We start from the raw sequence: 9,366 nt of genomic DNA, 5'->3' as shown, positions 1-9,366 counted from the left end.
ATGAAAAACAGCTTCTTTGTTTTCATTCTCTTGACATTGGCACGGAGTGTCCAGTGCCCAAGTCTTCAGTAATCTCATAGTTGATTGAAAAAGATTGTTGAAATGTTGAAATGAATGAAAATCAGGCATTTGGCTTATTTATAATTGAAGAGAGAAATGAAGTTGAACCTGGCTCTTTCAACTTATTAAGAATGATAAATGACCTAAATAGGAAATGTTAGGAAGTTTAAGTCAACATAGCTATTGGTTAAAAATGAATGTGGGCACTTAGGGGTATGAACAGCATATGCTAAAACACACAAACTGTATGAAATAAGCTGCACAATAGATCAAAATATTAATCGTTTACTTTTTTTTTGGTTTTACTTTTTAATCTGAAAAATTTCAAATGTACAGAAAAGTAAAAGGAATAGAACAATGGACCCACATTGTCCATCATCTAGCATCAACAATTATAAATATACTGGCAAGCCTATTTCATCTAAACCTCGCACTCCTAACCCTTCTGGGTTTTGGCTTTTTTAAAACACGGTTGTATTAAAGTATAACTTATATACCATAAAATTCACTCATTGTAACGATGTAATTCAATAATTTTTAGTAAACTTACAGAGTTGTGCACCCATCACCATGATACAATTTTGGAATATTTCCATCCCTCCAAAAAGTTTCCTCATGGTTGTTTGTAGTTAATCAAGGCTCCCACTCCTAGCCCCAGGAATCTTTCTGTAGGTTTGCCTTTTCTAAACATTTCATGTAAATGTAGAGCCATACAATATGTAGTATTTTATGTACAACTTCTTTCTTTTCGTATAATAGTTTTGAGGTTTATCCATGTTGTATATATCAATAGTTTGTTTTTATTGGTGAATAATATTCCACTGTAGGTGTATGCATTTTGTTTTTCCATTCACCAGTTAATGAACTCTGGATTGCTTCTTATTTGGGGCTGTTATATGTAATGCTGCTAGGAATATTTGCATGCAAGTCTTTGGACATATGCTTACATTTTTCCTGGGTAAATACCTAGGAATGGAATTGCTTAATAATAGGTGAGTTTGTTTTTAACTTTTAGAGAAACTTTCAAACTGTTTTTCAAAGAAACTTATTTTATATTCCTATTAGCAATAAATGAAGCTTTTACTTTCTTCTCATCCTTGCCAAGTGTTCAGCATAGATGATCATGTCATCTGTGAATAAATACCACCTTCCTTTTCTTTTCCAGTCTGGATAGCCTTTATTTCTATTTCGTGGTCATCACACTGGCCGGAATCCCCAGCACAGTGTTAAATAAAATGGCAGGAGTTAGCATTCTTGTCTTATTCCTGATCCTGGGCGCAAACATCAAGTATGATGTTAGCTGCAAGGTTTTCTTAGATACCTCTTACCAGACTGAATAAGTAAGTTCCCTTCTTTTCTTAGCTGCTGGAGGTTTTTATTATGGCTATAAGGTGGATATTTTCCATTGAAATTATCTATGGTTTTTCTTTTTAAGTTAGTTAATATGATGAATTACATTAACTGAGTTTTGAATGTTAAACCAACTCTGCATTCCACAGATAAATGACACTTGGTCTGATGTATTGCTATTTTCATATGTTATACAACTCAATTTACTAACTTTTTGTTTAGATTTTGCATCTGTATTCATCCAGGTTATTAGTTTGTAGGTTTCTTACTTGTGTAATCTTTGTGTGCTCTTGATTATCAGAGTAAATTGTGCCTCTTAGAATGAGTAGGGAAATATTTCTCTTCCTTGAATTTATCAAAGAGTTTGTGTAGAATAGATATTATTTATTTCTTAAATATTCGTTAGAATTCACCAGCAAAGTCATCTGGGCTGGGAGTTTCCTTTATAGGAAGATTTTAAACTACAAATCCAATTTCTTTTATAGGTATAGGGCTATTTACGTTATTTCTTTGGTTTATTTTAATTTTTTTAATGTGTATATTTATTTTTTAGAGAGAGGGAGAGAGAGCACCTGAGCAGGGGAGGGGCAATGAGAGAGGTGGCACACAGAATCTGAAGCAGACTCCATGCTCTGAGCTGTCAGCACAGCCCGACGCGGGTTTGAACCCATGAACCATGAGAGATCATGACCTGAGCCAAAATGGGATGCTCAACTGACTGAGCCACCCAGGCACCCCTTAGCTTATTTCTTTGTGAATGAGCTTTGGTAGTTTGTATTTTCAAGGTATTTGTCCATTTCATCTAATTTGGTGAATTTATTGACATAAGGTCGTTTTTAATATTTACTTTTTTATCTATTATTATTTTAAATTTTTTTTTTCAACGTTTATTTATTTTTGGGACAGAGAGAGACAGAGCATGAACGGGGGAGGGGCAGAGAGAGAGGGAGACACAGAATCGGAAACAGGCTCCAGGCTCTGAGCCATCAGCCCAGAGCCCGACGCGGGGCTCGAACTCACTGACCGAGAGATCGTGACCTGGCTGAAGTCGGACGCTTAACCGACTGCGCCACCCAGGTGCCCCAATTTTAAAAAATTTATTTTGAGAAAGAAAGAGAACATGAGTGGGAGAGGGGAAGAGAGAGAGAGGGAGAGAGAGAGAATCCCAAGCAGGCTCCCCACTGTCAGCACAAAACCCAGTGCAGGGCTTGAACTCACAAACCATGAGATCATGACTTGAACCAAAGTAAAGAGCCAGACACTTAACCAACTGAGCCAACCAGGCACCCCAGTATTTCCTTTTTTAAAATGAATAACTGCAGACTCTGTATTAATATCACTTATTTATTGTGTCTTCTCAGTATTTTTCCTAATTAAACTTTATAGATGTTTGTAAAGTTCATTTATATTCTTAAAGAGCCAGATTTTGCTTCCATTTATTATTTATATAATTTTTATATTTTCTATTTTATTGATTACCATTTTTATTTTCTTTTTTTCTTTCTTCTGCTAACTTTGTACTTTATTTGGTCGTCTTTTTTCTAATTTGCTATAGTATAAGTTGTGGTCATTGTTTTGAAACTTTTCTATATAGTCCCTAAGTGCTGTTTTAGTGACATCCCATAAATTGTGATATGTTTTGTTTGCATTTTCATTTAGTTCAGAAATACTTCCAAATTTTGATTTCCCATTGACCCATGAGACATTTGAAGGTGTATTATTTAATTCCCAAATAGTTGGGTATTTTTCAGTGTTCTTTCTGGTACTGAGTTCTAGTTTAATTTCATTGTAGTTATAGAACATAGATGAATACTTAAAAATTTTTGGAACATGTTTTATGGCCTAGAACATGGCCTATTTGGTATATATTTCATGCACACTTTCAATGTGTTTTAAGCTGTTATTGGGTAGAATATTCTATGTCAATTAAGTCAAGCTGAGTCTTTTATATGGTACTGATTTTAGTCACCTCATTCTATTAATTATTAGGAAAAGGTTGATAGCCATAACTGTAATTGTGGATCTATTTTTCCTTATGGTTTATTAGTTTTTGCTTTATTTTTATGCATTTTTATGAGGTGCATAAATATTTACAGTTGTTATATTTTGTTGAACCAACTCCTTTATCATTATGAAATGACCTCCTCTTCTATTCCTGGTAATATTCCTTGATCTATACTTTACTTTGCCTGACATTAATATAGCCACCCTTGTTTTCTTTTGATTAATGATCATATTTTTTTATTATTTTACTTTTCAAGTATTTGTGTAGTTGAGCTACTTGTAGGTTTATAATTTTCATTTCTTTAAATGCCAATTTGAAATTTACCATGATGGATGCTAGATTCTTTTCTATTCCTACCACTATTATTAAAATTACTTTTCTGGGATGCAATTAACTGTTTGATCATTTGGAGTTTTACTTTTAGGATTAAGTAGTAAAGTAGATCTCAGGATATTAGTTAATATTTTTGAAATTCCTTTCTATTCACATAATTTTTGTGTTTTATCTTTCTCTTCTAGATGTTTTTGGTAATATCACTTTGTTATAAGCTACTTCATTTAAGTGGCTGACATGGTGACAAAACCTTCATAGTTTCTCAATTTAATGAAGAAATCAATAATTTTTAAATGAAAAATATGCTTTCCTTTTGTTTGTGACACAACAGATCTCTGGGCCAGTTCCTGACTCCTAGATCTTTGAGTTTCTAAATTCTGGGAGAAGTCATAGTTTAATTAGAAGTTTAATTAAATGGAAGAGAGGTGCCTGCGTGGCTCAGTTGGTTAAGCATCAGACTCTTGATTTTGGTTCAGGTCATTATCTCACAGTTTGTGGGTTCGCGCACTGCGTTGGGCTCTTTACTGATGGCGTAGGGTCTGTTTGAGATTCTCTCCCTCTGCCTCTCTCTCTCTCTCTCTTAAAAATAAATAAATAAACTTAAAAAAAAAGAAGTGGACTGGAGGAAAGGTTTATAGTTGACAACATGTGGTCATCAGGGAAGCAGGAAGACCAATTACCTCAGAAGTGATAAAAATGACTGACAAACACACTATGAGGTACTATGTTAAGTGCTGGACATAATGAGTGATGAGCTATGATATTTCTTTAGTCACATTAAATCAAAGCAATTTTAGACCAAATTGGTGGTTCATTACACTGAATTAACATAGCATTTTTAGCCTGAAGTAAGTGGTCCTCTTCTGTAGCAGATCCATTGGGGTAATAGAAGTGAATCTTTTTCTTCCTATTATTCTTTCCCGTATTTTTAACCGACTGCGCCACCCAGGCGCCCCTCTTTCCCGTATTTTTATTTCAAATTGTTTCCCTCAAGATGCTATTTATAGTAACATGGAATATTTTTTTGTTATACTTGTCACAAATGTCATATTCTCAAGGCAGACTGTGTTTCCATTACACCTGGATTGTAAGTCTCATCTTACAACTCTGATGAGTTGATATTTGGGTCTAACAGAAAAAATATTGTGATCATTGGGCCTTGGATACAAAAGAGGGAATGAAGGCTGTTATTCCACATATTTGTCAGTTTGATGTATATTAATGTTAAATATAGAAAATTTACATGCTAATACTTCCCTGACATACTATAGAAGAGTTTGTGTGTCAAATAGAAGACATTCACGATTTTGACCAATTTTGTAAAGATGAAAGTGAGGTGGAGACTAATTTTTAATTAGATCCTACAATAGAATATTTGAAATTTCGAGTAGAACATGGAATTTTCAAATAGGTTAGCACACAAAGTATTCAGGGCAGAGAAGAGAAAAACAGCATTTGTTCATCACACAAAAAAAATGTCAGTGTAATGGGTCATAAGCACACATTTTGGATGTAATGGAAGAAAGTTACAAAGTTTCTATACTGAAAGTGAGCTTTAAGAAAGTGTATAAACAAAGATTAAAAATTTATTCTAAATGGCAATGATACATGATATAAAAAGATCATATCCTAGGACAGACTTAACAGAGATGAGGAGGAGGTCAATAGTGCCTACATGAAAAGGAATCCTTATTTGTTCAGAAAAGTGACCGTGCCCTTAGGTATACTGCTCAAGGGGCTCCACCAATCCCTGGTGAGGAGGAATTGGAATTTGACATCAAAATATCACTTTATATAAAAATTATACTTGTGTTGAATGTAGAGAACACCAAATATAGTTCTCTTTTCAGCATATGTATTCAATGATGATGTAGACTACAAGAGTTCCAGTTAAAGAGCCTCTCTAAATATTATTATGTAGAGAAATTTCTGACCTTGGAAGATGTACTTTGCCACTGTATTCAAGATTCAGGTATATATATTCGGCATAAAAATATAAATATCAGCCTTTAAATTTTTTTTTAACATTTATTTATTTTTGAGAGACAGAGAGAGGCAGAGCATGAGCAGGGGAGGGGGAGAGAGAGAGAGATACAGAATCTGAAGCAGGCTCCAGGCTCTGAGCTGTTTGTTAGCACAGAGTCTGACGCGGGTCTCGAACTCACGAACTGTGGGACCATGACCCGAGCTGAAGTTGGACATGCAACCGACTGAGCCACCCAGGCGCCCCTATAAATATCAGTCTTTAATGAAAGTTAACTTGTGTAGGTAAACTATGTAACAATACTGTAGTTGGTAATCATTAAATTGAACTCAATGTATATTACTCTCTTCCATTACTATACAGATAACATGTACAGTGAAATTCTACAATTCAAAGTAACTTATATTTTAAATTTGGGCATTGTGGAAAATTAACTTTAAAATTCTCTAAAAGGGTTATACTTTATGTAGTGCAAAGGAAAGCAGTATTTAGCAAAGTACTCTTAGATCCTTCATGAAGAGAAAGTTAATAAAATAATTCAAAGAAAACATTACTTTCCTAAGGAGAATTTATTGTCAAATTATATTATTTTTTTCCTCCTAAAGGTGTCAGGGGCCATTATTTCTCACCATTGCTTCGAGATATGAATTCATTGGCTTCATTTCCAGTAATGTTCATACACGAACAGTCAGAAAGAATAGTAATGGTTGCATATTTTTTCTCTGTGAATGTGTGTTTGTATGTACATGTGTGAGCACATACATGTGCTCACATTTGTAGGTCTTTTCTTTAACCACAATACAAATAGATAAGATCTTAAAATAAGTTCTTCACCTACAAATAAAAATAAAATAGGAGCCAGCCATTTCCCTGAAAGAAATAGTGAGAAAATACAGAAACCTGTAAAGAGGCATAAGAATAAAACAAAATGTTAGGGGAAAAAAAGTTGTTCTTCATCTGTTATGTCATTTTATTTTCTGCGACCTCTGAGAGGTTAGACAAGAGAGGTGTCATGAGATGGAAAAGGAAAGCTCTGAGAGTTTCCAAGGTTAGGCAGCCTCATCCCTCACTATTTTTCTCTGAAGACAGAAATTCAGGAAACATTTCTTTTTAACACCAGAGGTAGAGGAGAGAAAGAATAAAAGAAAGAGAAAATGTCTTGAAAATAACCAGGATCCTCAAAATTAGAAAACTGAACATTCATGTAAGAATAAAGTTGTGCAACTGATTATTACTTGTAAGCAGTGGCATAATAGGTGAAAAAGAATGATGTCAAAACAGAGAAATTAGAATATATGTCACTGTCCATAGTCACAAAGTCACACACTGTGTACCTGATTTTCTTTTCTGTCATCAATGTGAAGAAATCAACTCCCTCTGGATATTCCTCTTACAGCCAAGTACCATCAAACACCTGTCACTAATATGTGCTGATTTGTACGGTTCAGATAATACCAAAGTGCTCAACTGAAGGGTCATTTGGCAAAGGCAAAAGGAATGGAGACCTCAGTTTTCCGGAGCCTTTCGTATGAAGAAGGCTAAGCAGGTCATGTGTAGTTCCATGTGCTCTGGCAGTTTTGATTTTATTGCCAATGCTCTGAAGCATTTTTGGGCATTATAATTCCAGCCTTGTTGTATTGGTCCTCATTGACCCTTCATATGTAGTAGGTCCTCACTGATCCTTCACTTCTTTTCCCCCTGCTAGGTAGGTGAGTTTGTTGGGTATCTTTCCTTGCTTCTCCATATTCATTCTTCACCATTCTCTGATATACTCTGCCCTTGTCTTCTGGACTCAGATTGAACACTGGATTTTACCCGTTGGTAGCACGAGCAAGAGGCCAGAAGGAAGGAGGAGAGACATGGGAGAAAGTGAAGTCAGGATATTTATTTCCCTAGCTCTTTTCTATGGGATTTGGTAGGTCTCTCCTTCTAAAGTCTCAGCTTCTGATAGCTGGCTCTCATTTCTTAGCTCTGTCCTTCTAATTCCAACAAGTGTTCCCTTTCTTCGCCTGCCTTCAGGCTCAAGCTGGTAAATTCTCCTTGCCCTTCTTAGCCTCAGGGTCCTGCACTATCCCTTCTGGTTTCCCTATATACTGACCATATTTTGTAAAAAAAGTCTTTTATTAAACTCTCATCAAGTTATCCTAAGTTATCCTATTCATTTTCTCTTGGATCTCTGACTGATTAAATGAATCTAAGAAAAATCAGCCAACCTCCAATGCACATTTACCATCACTTACCCTTTCACATGACTCTGATGCACAATAATATGAAGAACATCAACACTGGGCTCTTCCCATCTTGTGTGAAGTTATTTCTCCTGGAAAATGGCCCAGTACCATAATCCACCCCCTGCCCTGAGGTTTTCAGGACAGAGCAGGATGTTTGTGAAGCTGAAGAACACATCTTTTAGCAATAATCGCGCCTCGTATAAACCTCATTGGCTACGATACTGCCACTGCGCAAAGCTGAAGAACACATCTTTTGATAAATTGGTCCAGAGCTCAAGAGTTCCACAAAGGAGCCTCAGGATGGGAGAATGTTTTAGTCACATAAGGATCTTATCCAGAGCCCACTTCAATAGAAAACATTCCAGAAATGATCTTTGGATTTTTTGAGTTTAAGAACCATGTTGCCTCTCAGAAACAAAAAAAGGTTAGAACCATACATTTCTGTTAGAAGAATGTCCCCCACTGCCTTTTTAAGGTCCTGAATATTTTCCTGGGGAAGCATACTAGGTACTACTTCTACCTGGTATGTCCACCTGTCACTAGGGTACCATTAAGGCTCTTTCTGCCTTTGAAGCAGCCCACCACACATTGCCATTCCCAAGGCAGACTTAGGGAGGTCAAAACCTAAAACTCAGATCTGATAACTTGCCTATAGGATTTTTAGCAGGTTTATCAAGAAGAAAAGTCTACAATTCATAGGTGAAATTTGGAGATTGCACGTGTATTTTAATTATCTTGGCACTTCATAGCTCTCATTACGAGATTTGGATGTGTAAAGTGCCTAGGGTCTGTACATTTGTATATGACATGTACATTTGCTTTTCAAGGGGCCAATTATAGTGAAAGAAGGTGGAACTTCCCTGGTATAATACAAGGAACAGGATTGTCTGAAAATAACCCCAAGTGCTTAATCTAGGTTTACTGAAAATGAGGTAGCTGGGTCCAGTAGCTGGGTTTTTGCATTGCATTGGAGACTCTAAGTTACTCTAAAAGTTCTGGGCAGATAGCATTCTCAGACAGTTCCTTTAAATAGGTGTCATTCTAATCCAGATGGCCAAAGCAGTTTGCTTTCAGGCTTGCCCTGCAAGAAATGAGAGAGACAGGAGACATTTTCTCTCTGCTCTCTCTTGGGCTTCTTTTGCCTTACCCCTCAATCAGTTCTCTTGTCCATGATACCTGCTGGGTCTCTGTAGGCATTTGAGTTTTCAAATTAGAGGCAATATATATAGAGAGGATGGAGAGTATATAACTCCTTAGGGAATGCATAGAGCCACAGTTCAGTATGAAGGTGAAAGTAACTTGTAAACAACCTAAGCAGAAAGATCTATAATTACTTGGAAATCAAGTGGATAGAACTAAGAAGTCAGGATCTATGTAACTGAACAACCACTCTCAAGCTGGGA

General features: G+C 35.9%; 1 non-coding gene across 1 annotated transcript; it reads right to left on the bottom strand.

The window, feature by feature from the left end:
* Positions 1-8,054: 8,054 nt before the first annotated feature.
* LOC112867126 (U4 spliceosomal RNA) lies at positions 8,055-8,202 on the bottom strand. The gene has a single exon (XR_003224172.1). It is a non-coding gene; the product is annotated as a U4 spliceosomal RNA (small nuclear RNA).
* Positions 8,203-9,366: the final 1,164 nt, after the last annotated feature.

The sequence above is a fragment of the Puma concolor genome, chromosome A2 (genome assembly GCF_028749965.1).
Source record: "Puma concolor isolate L17-30 chromosome A2, mPumCon1.1.hap2, whole genome shotgun sequence".
In the NCBI taxonomy this organism is placed as follows: domain Eukaryota; kingdom Metazoa; phylum Chordata; class Mammalia; order Carnivora; family Felidae; genus Puma; species Puma concolor.
This window is presented reverse-complemented; position numbering and strand designations above follow the sequence as displayed.